General features: G+C 43.3%; 1 non-coding gene across 1 annotated transcript; it reads left to right on the forward strand.

Moving 5' to 3' along the window:
- Positions 1–9895: 9895 nt before the first annotated feature.
- On the forward strand, positions 9896–9957 carry LOC119627758 (U7 small nuclear RNA). Its single transcript, XR_005243993.2, has one exon. It is a non-coding gene; the product is annotated as a U7 small nuclear RNA (small nuclear RNA).
- The last annotated feature ends 9428 nt before the right edge of the window (positions 9958–19385 follow it).

A 19385-nucleotide genomic window follows, 5' to 3' on the forward strand; every position in this document is an offset into this window, starting at 1 on the left:
AATAGCATGTATCCACTATTACAGTATCATACAGAATATTTCACTGCCCTAAAAATCCATTTATTTTTAAATTTATTTTTCTCAGTCAGGCAGTTGCTGATGCCTATAATCCCAGCACTTTGGGAGGCCGAGACAGTAGGATTGCTCAAGCCCAGGAGTTCGAGACTAGCTTGCGGCAACATAAGGAGACCCTATTTCTACCAAAAAAAAAAAAAAAAAATTAATTAGCCAGAGGTAGTGGCACACACCTGTGGTCCCATCTACTTGAGAGGCTGAGGCAGGAGGATCTCTTAAGCCTTGGAGGCTGAGGCTGCAGTGAGCCATGATTGTGCCACTGCATTCTAGCTGGGGACAGAGCAAGACCCTGTCTCTAAACAAACAAACAAATAAATAAATAAATACATTTTTCTTGTAAGTAACATATTGGAGAAATTTAGAAAAACATTTTAAAAATTTTTATTACTTCTGATAACTCACAGAACAGGAACATCTTAAAAGTAAAATGAAGGCTGGGCATGGTGGCTCATGCCTGTAATCCCAGCACTTTGGGAGGCCAAAGTGGGCGGATCACTTGAGGTCAAGAGTTCGACACCAGACTGGCCAGCATGATGAAACCGTGTTTCTACTAAAAATACCAAAAATTAGCTGGGCATGGTGGTGCATGCCTGTAGTCCCAGCCAGTTGGGAGGCTGAGGCAGGAGAACGGCTTGAACCTGGGAGACAGAGGTTTCAGTGAGCCAAGATCGCGCCATTGCACTCCAGCCTGGGCGACAGAGCAAGACTCCATCTCAAAAAATAATAATAATAATAAAATGAAGTCAATAATTTCTTAGGCCGGGCACGGTGGCTCACGTCTATAATCCTAGCACTTTGGCAGGTCTAGGCAGGTGGATTACCTGAGGTCAGGAGTTCAAGGTCAGCCTGGCCAACATGGAGAAACCCTGTCTGTACTAAAAATACAAAATTAGCCGGGCATGGTGGCACATGCCTGTAATCCCAGCTACTCACGAGGCTGAGGCAGGAGAATCACTTGAACCTGGGAGATGGAGGTTGCAGTGAGCCGAGATCACACCACTGCACTCCAGCCTGGACAACAAGAGTGAAACTCCGTCTCAAAAATAATAATAATAATAATAATAATAATAATTATTTATCATAATCCCCCTCCTTAGATATAACAACTGCTCAAAATTTTATGAGTTTCTTTACAGTCTTCTTTTTAATATGTTATACTTTCTGTTACTCATATATACAATACTGATGGCCTCCCTTTCATTAGTCACATTTCTGATCATTTATTTCTATAAGATACTGCTTCAAAGTTTGCACCCAACAGGATGGGCATTTTTAAGCTGTTTTGAGACACGTTGTCAAGTTGCTTGCCAAAGAGGTTGTACTAATTTACGTTTCCTGCAACAAGGCATTAGAGTACATACCTTACTGAGCCCCACTGAGCCTCCCTCCCCTTCTCTCCCCCCACTCCCCTGCCCTCCCCTGCCCTCCCCTCCCCTCACCAATGCTGACAAAAATTACACAGAAAAAAGGTTAATCAAGTTACTATGTAAAAGGATGAAATCAACTGGTCCTATTCAGTGACCACCTTACACTTCTCAGAGAGACAATGAAAAAGCAAAGGACAAAATTTGACCGATGGAGGTGCCTTCTTAGTCTATACAGTGCATTTCTCATCACCTGCCTTGTTTTATGACCACTACTTACCTGTTCCCCAATTCTCTTATCAGATCTGTGGACAATCAAACCCCTGCCCCAAAGGCTTCTCTTCTTCCCTCAAGCCACGTTAACAATCTCTCCCCTTTTTATAATTTCCCTGGTTAGCTACTTGGGAATCTCCTGAGGTCACAGCCCATTTCCCTGCCCACAGCAACTCTCTCATCACTCACTGATTTGGCCTCTCCCACTCCTGATTGGCAGCATTTCTTTCTTCCCTCCCTCCCTCCCTCCCTTCCTCACTTCCTTCCTCCCTTTTTTCCTTCCTTCCTTTCTTTTTCTTTCCTTCTTTATTTCAGACAGAGCCTCACTCTTTGCCCAGGCTGGTGTGCAGTGGCATGATCTCGGCTCATGCAACCTCCTCCTCCCGGGCTCAAGTGATCCTCCTGCCTCATCCTCCTGAGTAGCTAGGACCACAGGCACACACCACCATGCCTGGCTACTTTAGCATTGCTTTCTATTCCTCTGTCATTTGGAAATTAAGAGGAAATATGCAAGCATCCCTACTTGTGTGTTTTGTTTTGTTTTGTTTGAGAGTGGGTCTTGCTCTGTTGCCCAGGCTGGAGTGCAGTGGCGTAATCATAGCTCACTGCAGCCTCAACCTCCTGGGCTCAAGTGATCTTACTCCCTCAGCGTTCTGAGTAGCTGGGATTAGAGTCTCATGCCACTACTCCTGGCTAATTTTCTTTTAAATTTTTTTAGAGATGGGGATTTTGTTATGTTCCTCAGGCTGCTTTTGAACTCATGGCCTCAAGTGATTCTCCCACCTTGGCCTCCCAAAATACTGGAATTATGGGTCTGAGCCACTGCACCCTGTCTTACTTAGGTTTTTATTCTGTATATGTGAATATTTTAAAATTATTTTTAATTTTAATTTTTTTATTTTTGTGGATACATAGTGGGCATATATATTTATGAGGGTACCTGAAATATTTTGATACAGACACACAATTTACAACAATCACATCAGGGTGAATGGGATATCCATCACCTCAAGCATTTATCCTTTCTTTGTGTTACAAGCAATCCAATTATACTCTTTTGGCTGTTTTTGAACGTACAATAACTTGATGTATTATCAAATATTAGACCTTATTCATTCTATGTAACTATATTTGTATACCCATTAACCACCCCATTCCCTCTCCCCTCTATCCTCACTACCCTTCCTAGCCTCTGGGAATCATCACTCTATTCTTTATCTCCCTAAGTTCAATTGTTTTAGTTTTTTTGTGTTTTTTTTGAGGCAGAGTCTCGTTCTGTTGCCCAGGCTGGAGTGCAGTGGCGTGATCTCAGCTCACTGCAACTTTGCCTCCTAGATTCAAACTATTCTACTGCCTCAGCCTCCTGAGTAGCCGGGATTATAGGCACCCGCCACCATGCACAACTAATTTTTTGTAGTTTTAGTAGAGACGGGGTTTCACCGTGTTAGCCAGGACGGTCTCGATCTCCTGACCTTGTGATCTGCCCACCTTGGCCTCCCAAAGTGCTGGGATTACAGGCATGAGCCACTGCGCCCGGCCCTGATGTTTTTTTGTAGATTTTTCTGTCTGGATGATCTGTCCAATGCTTTAACTAGAGTGCTGAAGTCTCCAGCTATTATTGTATTGGGACCTATTTCTCTCTTTAGGTCTGGTAATAATTTGCTTATATCTGAGTGCTCCAGTTTTGGGTGCATAGATATTTATAATTATTGTATCCTCTTGCTGAATCGACCCTTTTATCATTATATAACAAACTTGTCTCTTTGAATAGTTTTGTCTTGAACTCTATTTTGTCTGATGTAAGTGCAGCTACTCTGCTCTTTCTGGTGTTCATTTGCATAGAATATCTTTTTACATTCCTTCATTTTCAGTCTACGTGTGTCATTATAGGTGAAGTGTGTTTCTTGTAGGCAACACATCTTTGGGTCTTGTTTTTGTTTTAATCTCTGCAGCCATTCTTTATCTTTTGATTAAAGAGTTTAGTCCATTTACTGTCGATGTTATTATTGATAAGTAAGGACTTACTCTTGTCATTTTGTTACTTGTTTTCTGGTTGTTTTGTAGGCTTTTTTTTTTTTTTTCCTTATTTCCATTCTTCCTGTCTACTTTTTAGTGAAGGTGATTTTCTCAAGTGGTATGTTTTAATTTATTGGGTTTTTGTTTTTTTGTTTTGTTTTGTTTTTGTTTTTTTGACTGAGTCTCACTCTGTTGCTCGGGCTGGAGTGTAGTGGCACAATCTCAGCTCACTGCAACCTCCGCTTCCCAGGTTCAAGCAATTCTTGTGCGTCAGCCTCCCAAGTAGCTGGGATTACAGGCACCTACCACCATGCCTGGCTAACTTTTGTATTTTCAGTAGAGATGGGATTTCACCATGTTGGCCAGGCTGGTCTTGAACTTCTGACCTCAAGTGATCCACCTGTCTCAGCCTCCCAAAGTGCTGGGATTACAGGCATGAGCCAATGCTCCAGGCCTATTTTTTTTTTTTTTTTCATTGTATGCTTTTTGATTTGAGGTTACCATGAGGCATGCAAATAAATTATATCTTATAACCCATTATTTTAAACTGATGACAACTTAACACTGATTGCATAAACAAAGATAAAACTAATAAAGATGCTGTACTTTAACTTTATCCCCCACTTTTTAACTTTTTGTTGCTTTTATTTATATCTTGTTATACTTTCTAATTCTTGAAAAGTTGTTGTAGTTATTATTTTTGATGGGTTCACCTTTCAGTCTTTCTACTCAAGATAGGAGTAGTTTTTACACACCACAGTTACAGTGTTATACTGTGTTTTTCTGTGTACTTACTATTACCAGTGAGTTTTCTAATTTTAGATGATTTCTTATTACTCATTAACATCATCCTTTCCTTTCATATTGAAGAATTCCTTGTAGTATGTCTTGTAGGACAGGTTTGGTATTGATTAAATTCCTCAGCTTTTGTTTGTCTTGGAAAATCTTTATTTGTTCTTCATGTTTAAAGGATATTTTTTTCTGGATGTATTATTCTAGGATAAAAGTTTTTGTTTTTGTTTTCCTTCAGCACTTTATTTACTTTTTTATTTTTATCTTTATTTTTATTTTTATTTTTTGAGACAGAGTCTCACTCTGTCACCCAGGCTGGAGTGCAGTGGCACCATCTCATTCACTGTAATCTCTGCCTCCTTGGTTCAAGTGACTCTCCTGCCTCAGCCTCCCAAGTATCTGGTATTACAAGTATGCACACCACACCTGGCTAATTTTTGTATTTTTAGTAGAAACAGGGTTTCACCATCTTGGCCAGGCTAGCCTCGAACTCCTGACCTCGAGTGTTCCACCAGCCTTAGCCTCCCAAAAAGCTGGGATTACAGGTGTGAGCCACTGTGCCTGGCTCTCCTTCAGCATTTTAAATGTGTCATGCCACTCTCTCCTGGCCTGTGAAGCTTCCACTGAGAGTCTATAGCCAGATGTATTGGAGTTTCTTTGTATATTATTATTTATTTTCTCTGGCTGCATTTTGGATCCTTTCTTTATCCTTGACCTTCAGGAATTTGATTATTAGATGCCTTGATGTAGCCTTCTTATTGTTAAATCTGCTTGGTATTCTATAACCTTCTTGTACTTGAATATTGATATTTTCCTCTAGGTTTGGGACATTCTGTTTTGTTAATTATTTGAATAAACTTTCTACCCTAATCTCTCTCTCTGCTTCCTCTTTAAGGCCAATAACTTAGTTTTGCCCATTTGGGCCTATTTTCTAGTTCTTGTGAGCATGCTTCATTGTTTTTTTTTCTTTTTTTTTGTTTCCTCTGACTGTATTTTCAAATAGCCTGTCTTCAGGCTCACTAATTCTTTCTTCTGCTTGACAAATTCTGCTATTAAGAGTCTCTGATGCATTCTTCCACATGTCAATTGCATTTTTCAGCTCCAGAATTTCTGCTTGACTCTTTCCAGTTATGTTAACTTATTTGTTAAACTTATCTGATAGGATTGTGAATTTGTTCTCTGCGTTATCTTGGATTTAGTTGAGCTTCCTCAACACGGCTCTTCTGAATTCTCTGTCTAAAAGGTCACACATCTCTGTCTCCGGCATTAATCTCTGGTGTCTTATTTAGTTCATTTGGTAAAGTCATGTTTTCCTGGATGATCTTGATGCTTGTGAATGTTCATTGATGTCGGGGCATTGAAGAGTGAGGTATGTATTGTAGTCTTCACAGTCTGGGCTTATTTGTACCCGTCCTTCTTCAGAAGGCTTTCCAGGTATTTGAAGGGTCTTGGGTGCTGTGGTCCAAGTCTTTGGTCACTGCAGTCATATCTGCTTTAGTGGGCAGTCCACACTCAGTAATGCTATGGCTCTTGCAGACTGGATGAGGTACCACCTTGGTGGTCTTGGGTAAGATCTGGGAGAATTCCCTGGATTACTAGGCAGAGATTCTTGTTCTTTTCTCTTACCTTCCTCCCAAAAAAATGGAGTCTTTTTCTCTGTGCTCAGTTTCCTGGAGATGGGGGAGGTGTGATACAAGCACCCCTCTGGCCACCACCACTGGGGCTGTGCTGGGTCAGACTCAAAGCCAGCACAGCACTGGGTCTTGCCCAAGGCCCACAGTGACCACTGCCTGGCTACTGCCTCTGTTCCTCAAAGCCCAAGATCTCTACAATCAGAATACGGCAAATCCAGCAAGGCTTGTGTTCTTCCCTTCAAGGTGGCGAGTTCCCCTCGGCCCCAGGTGGATGCTATCCAAGAGCCAGGGCTTGAAGTTGGGAACCTGAGGAATCTACCTGGTACTCTATTCTACTGCAGCTGAGGTAGTAACCAAGCCACAGAACAAAGTCCTTCTCACTCTTCCCTTCCCTTTCCTCAAGCAGAGGAGTCTCTCCCCATGGCTGCCGCCTCCCCAGACCCATGGCAAGTGCTGCCTGGCTACCACCAATGTTCACTCAAGGTCCAAGGATTCTTTTTTTTTTTTTTTTTTTTTTTGGTGAGATGGAGTCTTGCTCTGTCGCCCAGGCTGGAGTGTAGTGACGTGATCTCAGCTCACTGAAGCCTCTGCCTCCCAGGTTCAAGCAATTCTCCTGCCTCAGCCTCCCAAGTAGCTGGGACTATAGGCTTGCATCACCACACCCAGCTAATTTTTGTATTTTTAGTAGAGACGGGGTCTCACCATGTTGGCCAGGCTAGTCTTGAACTCCTGACCTCAGGCAATCTGCCCGCCTCGGCCTCCCAAAGTGCTGGGATTACAGGCGTGAGCCACCGTGCCCAGCCAGCCCAAGGGTTCTTCAGGCAGCTTGTGGTGAATGCTGCCAGTCCTGAGTCTCTCCTTTCAGTTCAGTGGGTTCCCCTCTGGCCCAAGGCAGGTCCGTAAGTGCCACCCAGGAGCCAAGGCCTGGAATTGGGTGCCTAGAAGCACCTACTTGGTGCTCTATCCTACTGTGACTGAGCTGGTACTTAAGTGTCAAGACAAAGTCACTTTTATGTTTCCTTCTCCTTTCCTGAAGCAGAAGGGGTCTCTCCCTGTGGCTACCACAGTTGGGAATGAGCTAGGTCTCCCCTGAAGCCAGAATGGCTCTGAGTCTCCCCGCAGGCCTGTGATGAGACCTGTCTGGCTACCACTGCTGATTACTCAGGGTCCAAGGGCTCTACAGCCAGCAGGTGATGAATTCTGCCAGAACTGAGTCCTTCCATTCAAGGTAGTGGGTTCCCTTCTGGCCCAGGGTGTGTCTGGAAATGTTGTCTGGGGGCTAGGGCCTGGAATGGGGTCCTCAGTACTCTGCCTGGCGTCCTCTGGACTGCGGCTGAGCTGGTATCCATGTTGCAAGACTAAGTCCTCTTTCCTCTCCCCTCTCCTCAAGCAGGGGGAAGGATCCATCTTGAACCTGTGAGCTGTGCTGCTGGGGTTGGGGGAGGGGTGATGGAAGCGCTACCTTGGCTGCCCCAGCTGGTGTCTCACTAGGTCATGTGCATCCCAAGTTCACTGACTCCCAGCCCTGCACAGCAGGAGGACTTGCCCAGGAATTGCAGTCCCTGTGGCCTGCACTGCAAGTTTATTTAGGACCCCAGGGCACTTCAGCCTGGGGTGGCAGGGTTTGCTGGAGCTCAGGTTCCTACCACTGGGATAGATGATTTGCCTCTGCCTAGGGCTGGTCTCAATGCTCCCCTGTGGGCACCAGCAGAGTTCTGCCCCTTGTTTCTTTTTGCTGTGACAGGGCAGCAATGAGTGCCAATGCAAAGTCCCATAATTACTGCTGTGTCCTCCCCCAGGCACAGATCCTCTGCACCAAGCAGCTGCCGCCAGCGGATGGGGGTGGGTGGTGTAAATGATTCAAGAATGTCTTTATTACCCTTTTCAGTGCCTCTTTCCTTAACATGATGTGATTTCCTTAACATATGATTGCTCATCTGATGTTTGGTTCTTAGGAAGGTACTTTTTTGTGTGGATAGTTGTTCACTTTGGTGTTCCTGCCAACAGGATGATCACTGGAAGCTTCTTTTTGGCCACCTTGCTGCAAGGTTCATTTTGTGAGTACATTTTTACGCACTTAAGAATGCTTCAGAGATCATGATGATGATGACGGTAGTGATGTCATTGCTCTGTGCAGCAGTGCCCAACATTGACTGAACATTCCATTCACTGTGCCCAGCCACTGGACATACGTGTTATTCTTGTCAGCCCTCACGAGAGCTAGCCTAAATGGCAGCAGACACCATTATTATACCCATTGTACAGATTAAGGAGATTTATGGGAGGAAGCTTGATTTGGGTCACTTAATTTGTAAATGTCAGACCCACACCTAGAGGTCTGTCTGACTCTGAAGATGATTTTTTTTTTTTTGAGGCAGAGTCTCGCTCTGCCACCCAGGCTGGAGTGCAGTGGCGCAATCTCGGCTCACTGCAAGCCCCGCCTCCCAGGTTCATGCCATTCTCCTGCCTCAGCCTCCCGAGTAGCTGGGACTACAGGCGCCCGCAACCACGTCCGGTTAATTTTTTGTATTTTCAGTAGAGACGGGGTTTCACCGTGTTAGCCAGGATGGTCTCAATCTCCTGACCTCGTGATCCGCCCACCTCGGCCTCCCAAAGCGCTGGGATTACAGGCGTGAGCCACCGTGCCCTGCCGAAGATGATGTTCTTAAACCTTCCCCTGGCTTTTCAATGTGTTTATGCTAAGCATTCCTAACATTTTACTCTTCCAGGCTCACCCATTCCTTTAATAACATAATAATAATGATAATATCTTGAAACCACATTCTATATATTTGCCGGAAATCTATTTCCCTAACAAAGATTTATCAAGCTCTTGGGGAATGCTGAATTACTGTGACTCCTTGTATAAATGGCTGTTCCCAGTTGCTTCGTGGATTGGTCTTGCCTTCTCGTAACTTTTCTCCAGGTGGTGGATTACCCTAAATGCTCCTAACACTGCATCTTTTCAATGTGTGCCCAGCTTCACTCTTCCCTCTCACCTTCATGACTCTGCTATACACAGAGGTGAGTATCAACCTTTCAACCTGTGGTGAGTCATTTATTTCAGCTTTGCCGAAGGCTTAGGTGGAACAGGAAGAGATTCCTGAATGGCACAGGAGGGCTTGAAATGGGCTACCAGGCTGCTCTGCTGTGAAGCCTCGTGATGAGACAGTATAGTGGGATGCATCCAAGAATAGAGGCTGCCAGGCTCCTGGAATAAAGCCTGTTCTTGGTAATGAGACCATACTGGTCATTCACAGCTGGCCTCTCTTCTGACTGGTTAGAGCTCATACTGGTGTCTGTTCTGATTGGTCAGGTTTTTTGTCTTTTTTCTGTGTGTATGTGTGTGTATCTATTCTGTTTCCTAGCAACATCTTGCTAGTTTTAAATGTTTTGAATATTGCTGTCTTACTCAGCATGTAAATTTTAGAACATTGCTTAAACATTTTTGTGCTTGAGTTTCCTTATCTTGCTGCCAGAGGCCAGCAGGCCCTATGGGATTAGAGAAGAGGCTACTAATTTGGTGACTGGCATAGAAGGATGGATGGGAGGCAGCATAGGAAATGAGACAGCCCTGTACATTGCTGCTGCAATAGACCATCAGCCATATAACCCAAGGCCAATCCAGTGGGACTGGGCCCTGGATGACACCAATAAAAAAATCCTAAACTGTTTGCTGACAACTACAATTTCATGAGGGTAGAATCCATGTGTAGTTACCGCTATAAAAACTCACACTCCTTGTGTTACAGCTCTTCTAGAATTTGTCTGGCAGGCTTTCCTGTTTTTACCAGAAAGCCCCCCCAAAATTCTTTAAAAATAAATAAATAAATAAATTGCACTCCTTATAGAGAAACAGCTTACTGTCACCTGTCCCAAGTGAATGAGTTTCAGATGAATGAGTATCAGAGGGGTCTCTGGAAATAAAATACCAGGAGATTTCCTGGGAAATTGACAGAATTATTAAAAGCTGCTGCTTTAAGACCAACCTCCCCTTAGAAACTAAGTACTCACAGTAAATTTAAATACATAAAAAATATAAATTATTTTGTTGTAAAAAAAAATCATACAAAGGCTAACCACAAACTAAAAATATTATGTTATAAAATACAGCAGAGAGAGGGTTTAATCTTTTTAATATATAACTAATACTAGTTAGTAATGTTTGAAGGAGAGGCAGTAGCAAGATAGAGAAAGCATTATCTTTGGACCCTAACTTTTTTTTGTTTGTTTGTTTAAGAGACAAGGCCTTGCTCTGCTACCCAGGCTGGAGCGCAGTGGTGCAATTGAACTCCTGGACTCAAGCAATGCTCCCGCCTCAGCCTCCCAAATAGGATTAACGGCATGTGCCACCACACTTGGCCCATTTTCTACATTTTTTGTAGAGATGGGGGTCTCACTATGTTGCCCAGGCTAATCTTTGACTGTTGGCCTCAAGTGATCCTCCCATCTCAGTCTCCCAAAATGCTAGGATTACAGGTATGAACCACCATGCCTGGCCTGGACCCTAACTTTTAAAATAACTGAAGAACATGAATAGACAAAACCTAGAGTAAAATTACTAAAACATTTTTGGAAAAAATGGTCTGCATCATTGATGATTAAATACATTTAAATTTCAAAACAAATTTACCTGTCAAATCATGTATTCATTTATGCAAAAAGAAAGTTCAAAGAATTGATTAAGGAACTGCAACATTAACAAGGAGTGAAGTGGGAAGCCACTGACGGTTTTTGAGAGACGACGGTGTAATGTAATGCATTGGTTTGCTCTGGCTTCCATAACAAAACACCACATGCTAGGTGGCTTAAACAACAGATATTTATTTTTTCATGGTTCTGAAATCAAGGTTTCAGAAGGGTCCATTTCTTCTGAGGCCTCTCTCTTTGACTTGCAGACTTTATGTATTTTGTGCAAGACACTATTGAGACCCTGGGGCATCTACAGTGAAAAAGCAGACACAAATCCCACCCTCCTGGAAAAGTCATTCTAGTGCAAGAGGCAGACAGTGAAAAATAAATAGTAAAATACATTGTATGTTAGATGGATGATAAGTGCTAAAAAATAATAATAATGATAACCAGCCTGGGCAACATAGTGAAACCCCATCTCTACAAAAAAGAATTAGCCGGGCATGGTGGCACAGGCCTGTAGTCTCAGCTACTTGGGGGCTGAGGTGGGAAGATCACTTGAGCCCAAAAGGTCAAGGCTGCAGCGAGCCATGATTGTGCCACTGGGCACAATCCAGTCTGGGCAACAAAGTGAGATCTTGCCAAAAAAAAAAAAAAAAAAAAATGCCAGACAGAGGAAGGCATTAGGGTTGGGGAGCGGGGGTGCTCTTTTAGATAGGGTGCCCGGGAATGAGTGAGTGCCTGAAAGAGGTGAGAGAGTGAGCCAGGTGGGTATTTGGGAAAAGGGCTTCTCAGCAGAGATGCCAGCGCAAAGGCCCTGAGGCAAACATGTGGAGGTTGTGTAAACCAAAAAGTATCAGACAGGTCTCAGTCCATTTAGAGATTTATTTTGCCAGGATTAAGGACATGCCTGAAAAAAAGGAACACAAAATTGCAGGCACAGTCTGTGCTCCATGCCTTTTTCCAGAGATGATTTTGAGGGCTTCATATTTAAAGGGGAAAAGTAGGCTGGAGGGGAAAGAGGATGGGTATGGTCACGTTACTGAATCCACCTGTCGCAAGAGAAAAGGAGCAGGGCAGGGGAATGGCCAATTGTGTATTCATCTCAGCCTCAGTAAGTTGGCACTTCAAGGTAAAGTGAGCAGACCTGTGGAGATACCTGGCCTTTTATCTGTTGCTATCTGCTTAGGAACAACAGGAAAGGCAGCTTCTCGCATGATTCAACTTTCAGTTCAATTTTTTCCTTTGGTAGAATGAGTTGGCGTCCTAAGTTTTATTTTCCTTTCACAGTTGCATGGCTAGAACCAAATGATCCAGAGCAGCAGGAGATAAGGTTAGGGGAAGGGAGTGGGGCTAGATGGCCTAGTGCCCTGAAGGTCATTCAACTTTAACTTCGAAGAACTTATTAAAGAACTTCAAGTTTAGCAAGGAATAAAATGGGAAGCCACTGAGGGTTTTTGAGAGAGGATGGTGTAATCTAATGTATTCATTTGCTCTGGCTGCCGTAACAAAATACCACATGCTGGGTGGCTTAAACAACAGAAATGTATTTTCTTGCAGTTCTGAAGTCTAAGATGAAGGTGTCAGAAGGGTCCATTTCTTCTGAGGCCTCTCTCTTTGACCTGCAGACTCTATTTGCCTCCTTGCTCTGCCTCTAATGGCCTTTCCTGAGTGCACACGAATCCCTGGTGTCCCTTCGTCTTCTTATAAGGACACAAGTCCTATTGGATTAGGGCCCAACTGCTTGGACCTCACTTAATTTTTTTTTTTTTTTTTTTTTTGAGACAGAATCTTACTTTGTCACCCAGACTGGAGTGCAGTGGCACGATCTTGGCTCATTGCTACTTCCGCCTCCAGGGTTCAAGCGATTCTCCTGCCTCAGCCTGCTGAGTAGCTGGGACTATGTGTCCACCACCACATCCGGCTATTTTATTTTTTTAAATTTTTTTTAATTTTTAGTAGAGACAGGGTTTCGCCATGTTGGCCAGGCTGGTCTCAAACTCCTCACCTCAAGTGATCCGACTGCCTCTGCCTCCCAAAGTGCTTACAGGCATGAGCCCATGCCAGACCTTCATTTAATCTTAATTACCTCTTTAAAGTTCTTATCTCCAACTATAGTCACATTCTGAGGTACTGGGAGTTAGGGCTTCAACATATGAATTTGGGGGAGGGGGTCACAATTTGGTCTCTAACACCTGGTTTATATTTAACAGCATCTCTGGGTTGAGAATAGATTCTAGGATTGCAACAGCAGAAGTCAGGAGACTAGTAACCCTGTAAAGACTTCCAGGTAACAAGCAGCTGAAGGAAGCCTCCAGCCAAAAGATAGCAAGGAACTGAGGTCCTCAGTCCAACAACCAAAAGGCGGGTGAGTTTGGAGTAGCTCCTCTTCTAACTGAGTCTTCAAATTAGACCATGACCCATGGTGACTACAGCCTCCTGAGAGCTCAAAAATCAGAGGCATCCACGCAAGCTGTGCCTGACCCACAGAAATTGTAAGGTGATAAATGTTTGTTGATTTAAGCTGCTAAGTTTTAGGGTAATTTGTTACTCAGCAATAGAGAACTAACATCACCCAGAACCCAAAATAGTGCTCTGTAAATATTGGTTGAATAAATGAGTGAATAACAAACGCATAGAGATATGCAGAGGAAAAAAGAAAGAAGATACCCAAAATCATTGATAGTGATTCTCTCTGGATAGATTCATAGGCACATGACCAATTATTTTTAAGTGTTTATCATTCCCAAACATGGTTCCAGCTTCATATTGTGAAATATAACAGAGACATAAAATGGCATAAATGAAGAACCTAATGGAATATTACAAAATCAACACCTACGTAACCACCATCCGGGTCAAAGAGTAGAATATTGCCTGCACCCCAGAATTATGAGACTCTTTATAAAAACACTTCCTTCATATTCTATGCTTCCAAACCCAGGTTTTATCTTTCTATTAATTACTTTTTTTTCATTTTTTTATTGTGCTAAAATATATATTGCATAAAATTTACCATTTTAACCTTTTTTTTTTTTTTTTTAAGATGCTGTCTTGCTCTGTTGCCCAGGCTGGAGTGCAATGGTGTAATCTTGGCTCACTACAGGCTCCACCTCCCGGGTTCAAGCAATTCTCCTGCCTCAGCCTCCCAAGTAGCTGGGATTGCAGGTGTGTGCCACCACACCTAGTTAATTTTTGTATTTTTAGTAGAGACAGGATTTCACCATGTTGGCCAGGCTGGTCTCAAACTCCTGACCTCAGGTGATCTGCCTGCCTCGGCTTCCCAAAGTACTGGGATTATAGACATGAGCCACCATGTCCGGCCCAATTTAACCCTTTTTTTTTTTTTTTTTTTTTTTTTTTGAGACGGAATTACCCTCTGTGGCCCAGGCTGAAGTGCAGTGGCACAATCTTGGCTCAGTGCAACCTCTGCCTCCTGTGTTCAAGCGATTCTCCTGCGTCAGCCTCCCAAGTAGCTGAGATTACAGGCCTGCACCACCACTCCCAGCTAAATTTTTTTTTTTTTTTTTTTTTTTGTATTTTTAGTAGAGACAGGGTTTCTCCATGTTGGCCAGGCTGGTCTCGAACCCCTGACCTCAGGTGGTCTGCCCACCTCAGCCTCCCAAAGTGCTGAGATTACAGGCGTGAGCCACCACACCTGGCCCATTTTAACCATTTTTAAGGGTACGATTCAGTGGCATTAGGTACATTCACATGGTTGTGCAACTGTCACCACCACCCATCTCCAGAACGGTTTTCATCTTCTCAAGCTGAAACTCTGCACCCATTAAGCAATAACTCCCCATCCTCCATTCCCCCAAACCCCAGCAACAACCGTTTTACTCTCTGTCTCTGTGAAGTTTACTCTAGGTACCACACATAAGTGGAATCAGGCAGTATTTATCCTTTCAATGAATTACCTCTTAAATTTAAAAAAGAAAAAAAAAAAACCATTAGTATTTTAAAAATAAGATTAAGCTAATGAGAACCAGTTCAGCCTTGTTAAATCCCATGATGCACAACAATAAACCGTTCAGATGTGATTTAAGCAGCACACTGGATGTCTCAACACGACAAGACTTAGCAATGTCTTGGCAAAGACTGACTTTTTTACATCTTAGCATTCCCAAGTTTCCTCAAACCAGTTTGGGTGGGAGTAGAGCAGAAGCTAGAGAACAGGAGGAAGGTTTAGGGATGTCAAAACATTGTGCCCGCCACCTCACCCGACTAGCCTTTGCCCTGGAAACGTTTATAGCAGAACAAGAACAACAATGAAACTACTAATGATTAATTATACCAGCTGTCATCTATTAAACACCTTCTGTGTGCTAGGTCCCATTTAAAGTCCATTATGTGTATTATCTCATTCAATCCTCATAGCAGCGCTATGAGTTAGATATAACTATTACCCTCATTGGGCAGATGGGGAAATTGAGGCATGGGGAAGTTGGATAACTTTCTCAAGTTTACCCAGAGAGTGGGAAGGCAAGATGATTTGAACCCTTCGTGGTCTGGTTTATTGCCCATGTTCCTCACCAGTAGTTCTCAAACCTGAGTACATGTCAGAATCCCAGGAGGGCCTGTGAAAAACCTCCCTTCCAGGGTCTCTGATTCAGTGGTCTGGGGTGGAGCCCCAGAATGTGCAGCAGGGCATCCTAGCTATGCCGATGCTGCTGGTCCGGGACCACACATTCAAAACCACTGCTCCCGACAAACTTAAAGATAACTACCATGTCTTGAGGACCTACTGCAAATCAAGAACAGAAGGACTCTGAGAGAGGTTGCTTCCATTTTGCAACTGAGGATTTGAGAATTAACAAGACTGAGGACTCGTTCAAGTTCACAGCCTGTATTCCAGGCCAGCTTCCTGAGTGCCAAAGCCCGTCTCTTGCACCCCACTGCCACACTGATAGAACAAGACCAGGTGCTCTAGGCAGGGTAGTAATAGGCCACTTCTTTAAAGCAATGTTCAGTAAATATTTGTTGTTATTTTAGTGGAGGCAAGAGAAATTGAATTTCTGTTAACAAAATTATATATCTCACACATACATCTTTATGTTCAAAAATAGAATGAGCGGGGGGCAGGAATGCTTGAGCCCAGTAGTTTGAGGCCAGTCTGGGCAACATAGTGAGACCCTGTCTGTTATAAAAAGAAAATAGAACTAATCACCAGCACTCAACATAGCCTAAGTTTTTAGCCTCTGTAGCAGTGTCTTTTGCTTTATTTTATTTCTGTCACTCATAGTTGAGTAGCATTTGGCCATTCACAGTTATTAAGTTTCAAAGTTTTGTTCAACATTTACTAAGTTTGCTTTGTCCTTTCTGATTCTGATGTTGGTGTGATAGCACCTTGACTTTTTTTTTTCTTCTTCTTTCTTTGAAACAGATTCTCTCCCTGCCTCCCAGGCTCAAGTGTAGTGGCGCGATCTCAGCTCATTGCAACGTCTGCCTGCTGGGTTCAAGAAATTCTCATGCCTCAGCCTCCCAAGAAGCTGGAATTACAGGCGCCCACCACCACCATGCCCAGCTAATTTTTGTGTTTTTTGTAAAGGCGGAGGTTCGCCATGTTGGCCAGGCAGGTCTCAAACTTCTGGCCTCAAACAATCTGCCCACCTCAGCTTCCCAAAGTGCTGGGATTACAGGCGTGAGCCACTGCACTGGCCAACATCTCCTTGATTTCTCAAGTTCTTTTTCTGCCTTCTGTGCTGTTTTACAATTTATCAAACCAGACAAATTCTGAGAAAAACCAGTAAAGGATTTAAGTTTGAGACTTTCAGCCAGCTCTAGGAACCGACCATATGTTACTGTTGGCCGCTTGACCTCAGAGTTGATGATGGGGCCTGCTACTTGCAGCATACATGGACCTAGAGAAGAGTTTTTACTGCCCATTCATGTCTACTTTGGCAAGATGGGGACAAATTTGTATTTGTCCTGTTACATAAAGAGTCAGGTACAGATACCTGAATTAAATGGTCCCCTATTTTCTGCTTTTTTTCTTTTTCAGTGTTGTTGCGGTCCATTCTGTTGCTACCCATCCAAAGTCTTCCTTGCCTACAGAGCCCTGCTGTTATTCAGGTACTGGGAGTGCAGCAATGTGGTAAGGCAAAGCAGAACCCTTCCCCAGCTCCAGGGAATCAATTTGATTGTTCTCAAGCGAGTCATAGTAGTCTACACCTTTGTCAGTGATTGATCTAGGAGTGCACATGTGACCAAACTCTGGCCAATGAGATACAGAAGGAATACTACTGGGGCCTCTGGGGAAGATTTTGCACCCTGATAAAAGTAACAGAAGTTTAATCTACTTCTTAATTCTTCCTTATTGCTGATCTTTTTTTTATAGCACTGGTTGCTTTTGCAGAACATTGTTCAGGATACTATAAGTTACTACCTAATTCTTCTAGAAAATAAATGTTAGAACTGTCCCCATGAAAAGAAAAAACTCCTGTAACTTTAACCCTATAGCAGTTGCCCAAGATGGGGCCAGAATTGGAATGCTCAGAGTCCATTCTTGGGGACAAGAACACCTGGATATCAGCCATCTCTCTCCTACGAGCTGGTCTCTGGACCTTGGCCCAGTTATCTAATGTGAGAATCTCAATTGCTATATGTTCTACAGCTATATTACCTACGAAGGCTCAGATAGTCTTACAGCTTAAATTACTTCCTGCAGAACCACCCATTCAGAATTCAATATAGCTGGTGCAGAACAAGACAAATCCCTTTCTGTATGTAGGGATTTTCTGGGTTACAGGGACACCTGTGGGCTGTATCTGAGCCTTTGCAACTGTCCAATTATTACCAGTCATGTACCACTTATTAATTGAATTAATTAACAAAAACATGGATGATAGCATCGACTTTGGTCTGGAATTCATTTCAACCTGGCCCAAGACTCTCAGGGGTAGAGACAGAGAGCCCTGCTTCAAATCTCCAAGATCAGAAACCAAGGCCATTTACTCACTTTGGGTTTATGCATCAACCTTTGAACCTTGGGGCCTGCAAGAACAGTCACTATTCTGTAAATGACTAAACCCAGAAGGCTCTAACCATAGTCTCTGGGCCAGAGACGGAGTGAAGAAAACCCTTCTTTGGTTTGGAGCCAGAAAGGGGACCCTCCCACCGCCCAGCCAGTATTTGTCAAAATGCTTTTTTTCAGACCCAAAGAAGAATCGGGCTTTCATTCTTTCTATGAAAATATTGAATTGTTTTACAGTTCACCTTTCTGAATTACACCATTGTCTCTTCTTCCTGATGAGAGTTTCTCAATTTTTTAAAAACTCAAGTCCCCTTCAAAGCTTTCTCACACTAAAGTCTATATATTCCTACCAGTCAAGATGGATGCAGCTTCATTTCCTGCAGTTTGGTTAATGTGGTATTTATTTTTTGTATCAAAGGCACTTCTCTGGTCTGCTGGGTCCCCTAGACATAGTGACCCTTCCATGATTTGAGAATGTGTGTTCTAGTCCTGAATAATCCTAATCTTTGCACTTTCAACCTGTGGTGAGTCATTTATTTCTAAATGTAATTAATGTACAAACGGTGTAAAGCGGGAATTTTATTTTATTTGAGTTTCCGTAATCTGGATAAGGAAATGTCAAAAGAAATGAGATCTTCTATTTCATCTCTCATAACCCCCATATTTACTTATTTTATTTTATTTTATTATCTATATATATTTTTCGAGACAGAGTCTCAGTCTGTCACCCAGCCTGGAGTGCCATGGCGCGATCTCAGCTCACCTCAACCTCCACCTCCTGGGTTCAAGCAATTCTCCTGCCTCAGCCTCCCAAGTAGCTGGGATTACAGGTGCCCACCACCATGCCCAGCTAATTTTTTGTATTTTTAGTAGAGACGGGGTTTCACCATGTTGTCCAGACTCGTCGCAAACTCCTGACCTCAGGTGATTCACCCGCCTCGGCCTCCCAAAGTGCTAGGATTACAGGTGTGAGCCACCGGGCCCAGCCTACTTATTTTATTATTATTACTTCACTCCCTGTAATTGACATGAATTGTTGGCTACATAATTGGTGTACATTTTGCTTTTAGTATACTTTCTCTTAGATCACTAAAATTTTATAGCTTGTTACAAGTTCTATAAATTTTTCTTTTTTCTTTTTTTTTTTTTGAGACAGGGTCTCCCTCTGTCACTCATGCTGGAGTGCAGTGGCACAAGCATGGCTCATTGCAGCATCATGCTCCCCAGACTCAGGGGATCCTCCCACCTCAGCATCCCAAGTGGCTGGGACTACAGGCACGTGCCATCACGTCCCGCTGATTTTTGGTCTTTTTTTTTTTTTTTTTTTGAGATGGAGTCTTGCTCTGTCGCCCAGGCTGGAGTGCAGTGGCCAGATCTCGGCTCACTGCAAGCTCCTCCTCCTGGGTTCACGCCATTCTCCACACCGGGCTAATTTTTCTTTTTTCTTTTGTACTTTTAGTAGAGATGGGGTTTCAACATGTTAGCCAGGATGATCTCGAACTCCTGACCTCATGATCCACCCGCCTCGGTCTCCCAAAGTGTTGGGATTACAGGCGTGAGCCACCGCGCCCGGCCTTTGTATTTTTTGTAGAGACAGGGTTTTGCCATGTTGCCCAGACTGGT

This window comes from Chlorocebus sabaeus, chromosome 27, assembly GCF_047675955.1.
Source record: "Chlorocebus sabaeus isolate Y175 chromosome 27, mChlSab1.0.hap1, whole genome shotgun sequence".
NCBI classification, from domain to species: Eukaryota; Metazoa; Chordata; class Mammalia; order Primates; family Cercopithecidae; genus Chlorocebus; species Chlorocebus sabaeus.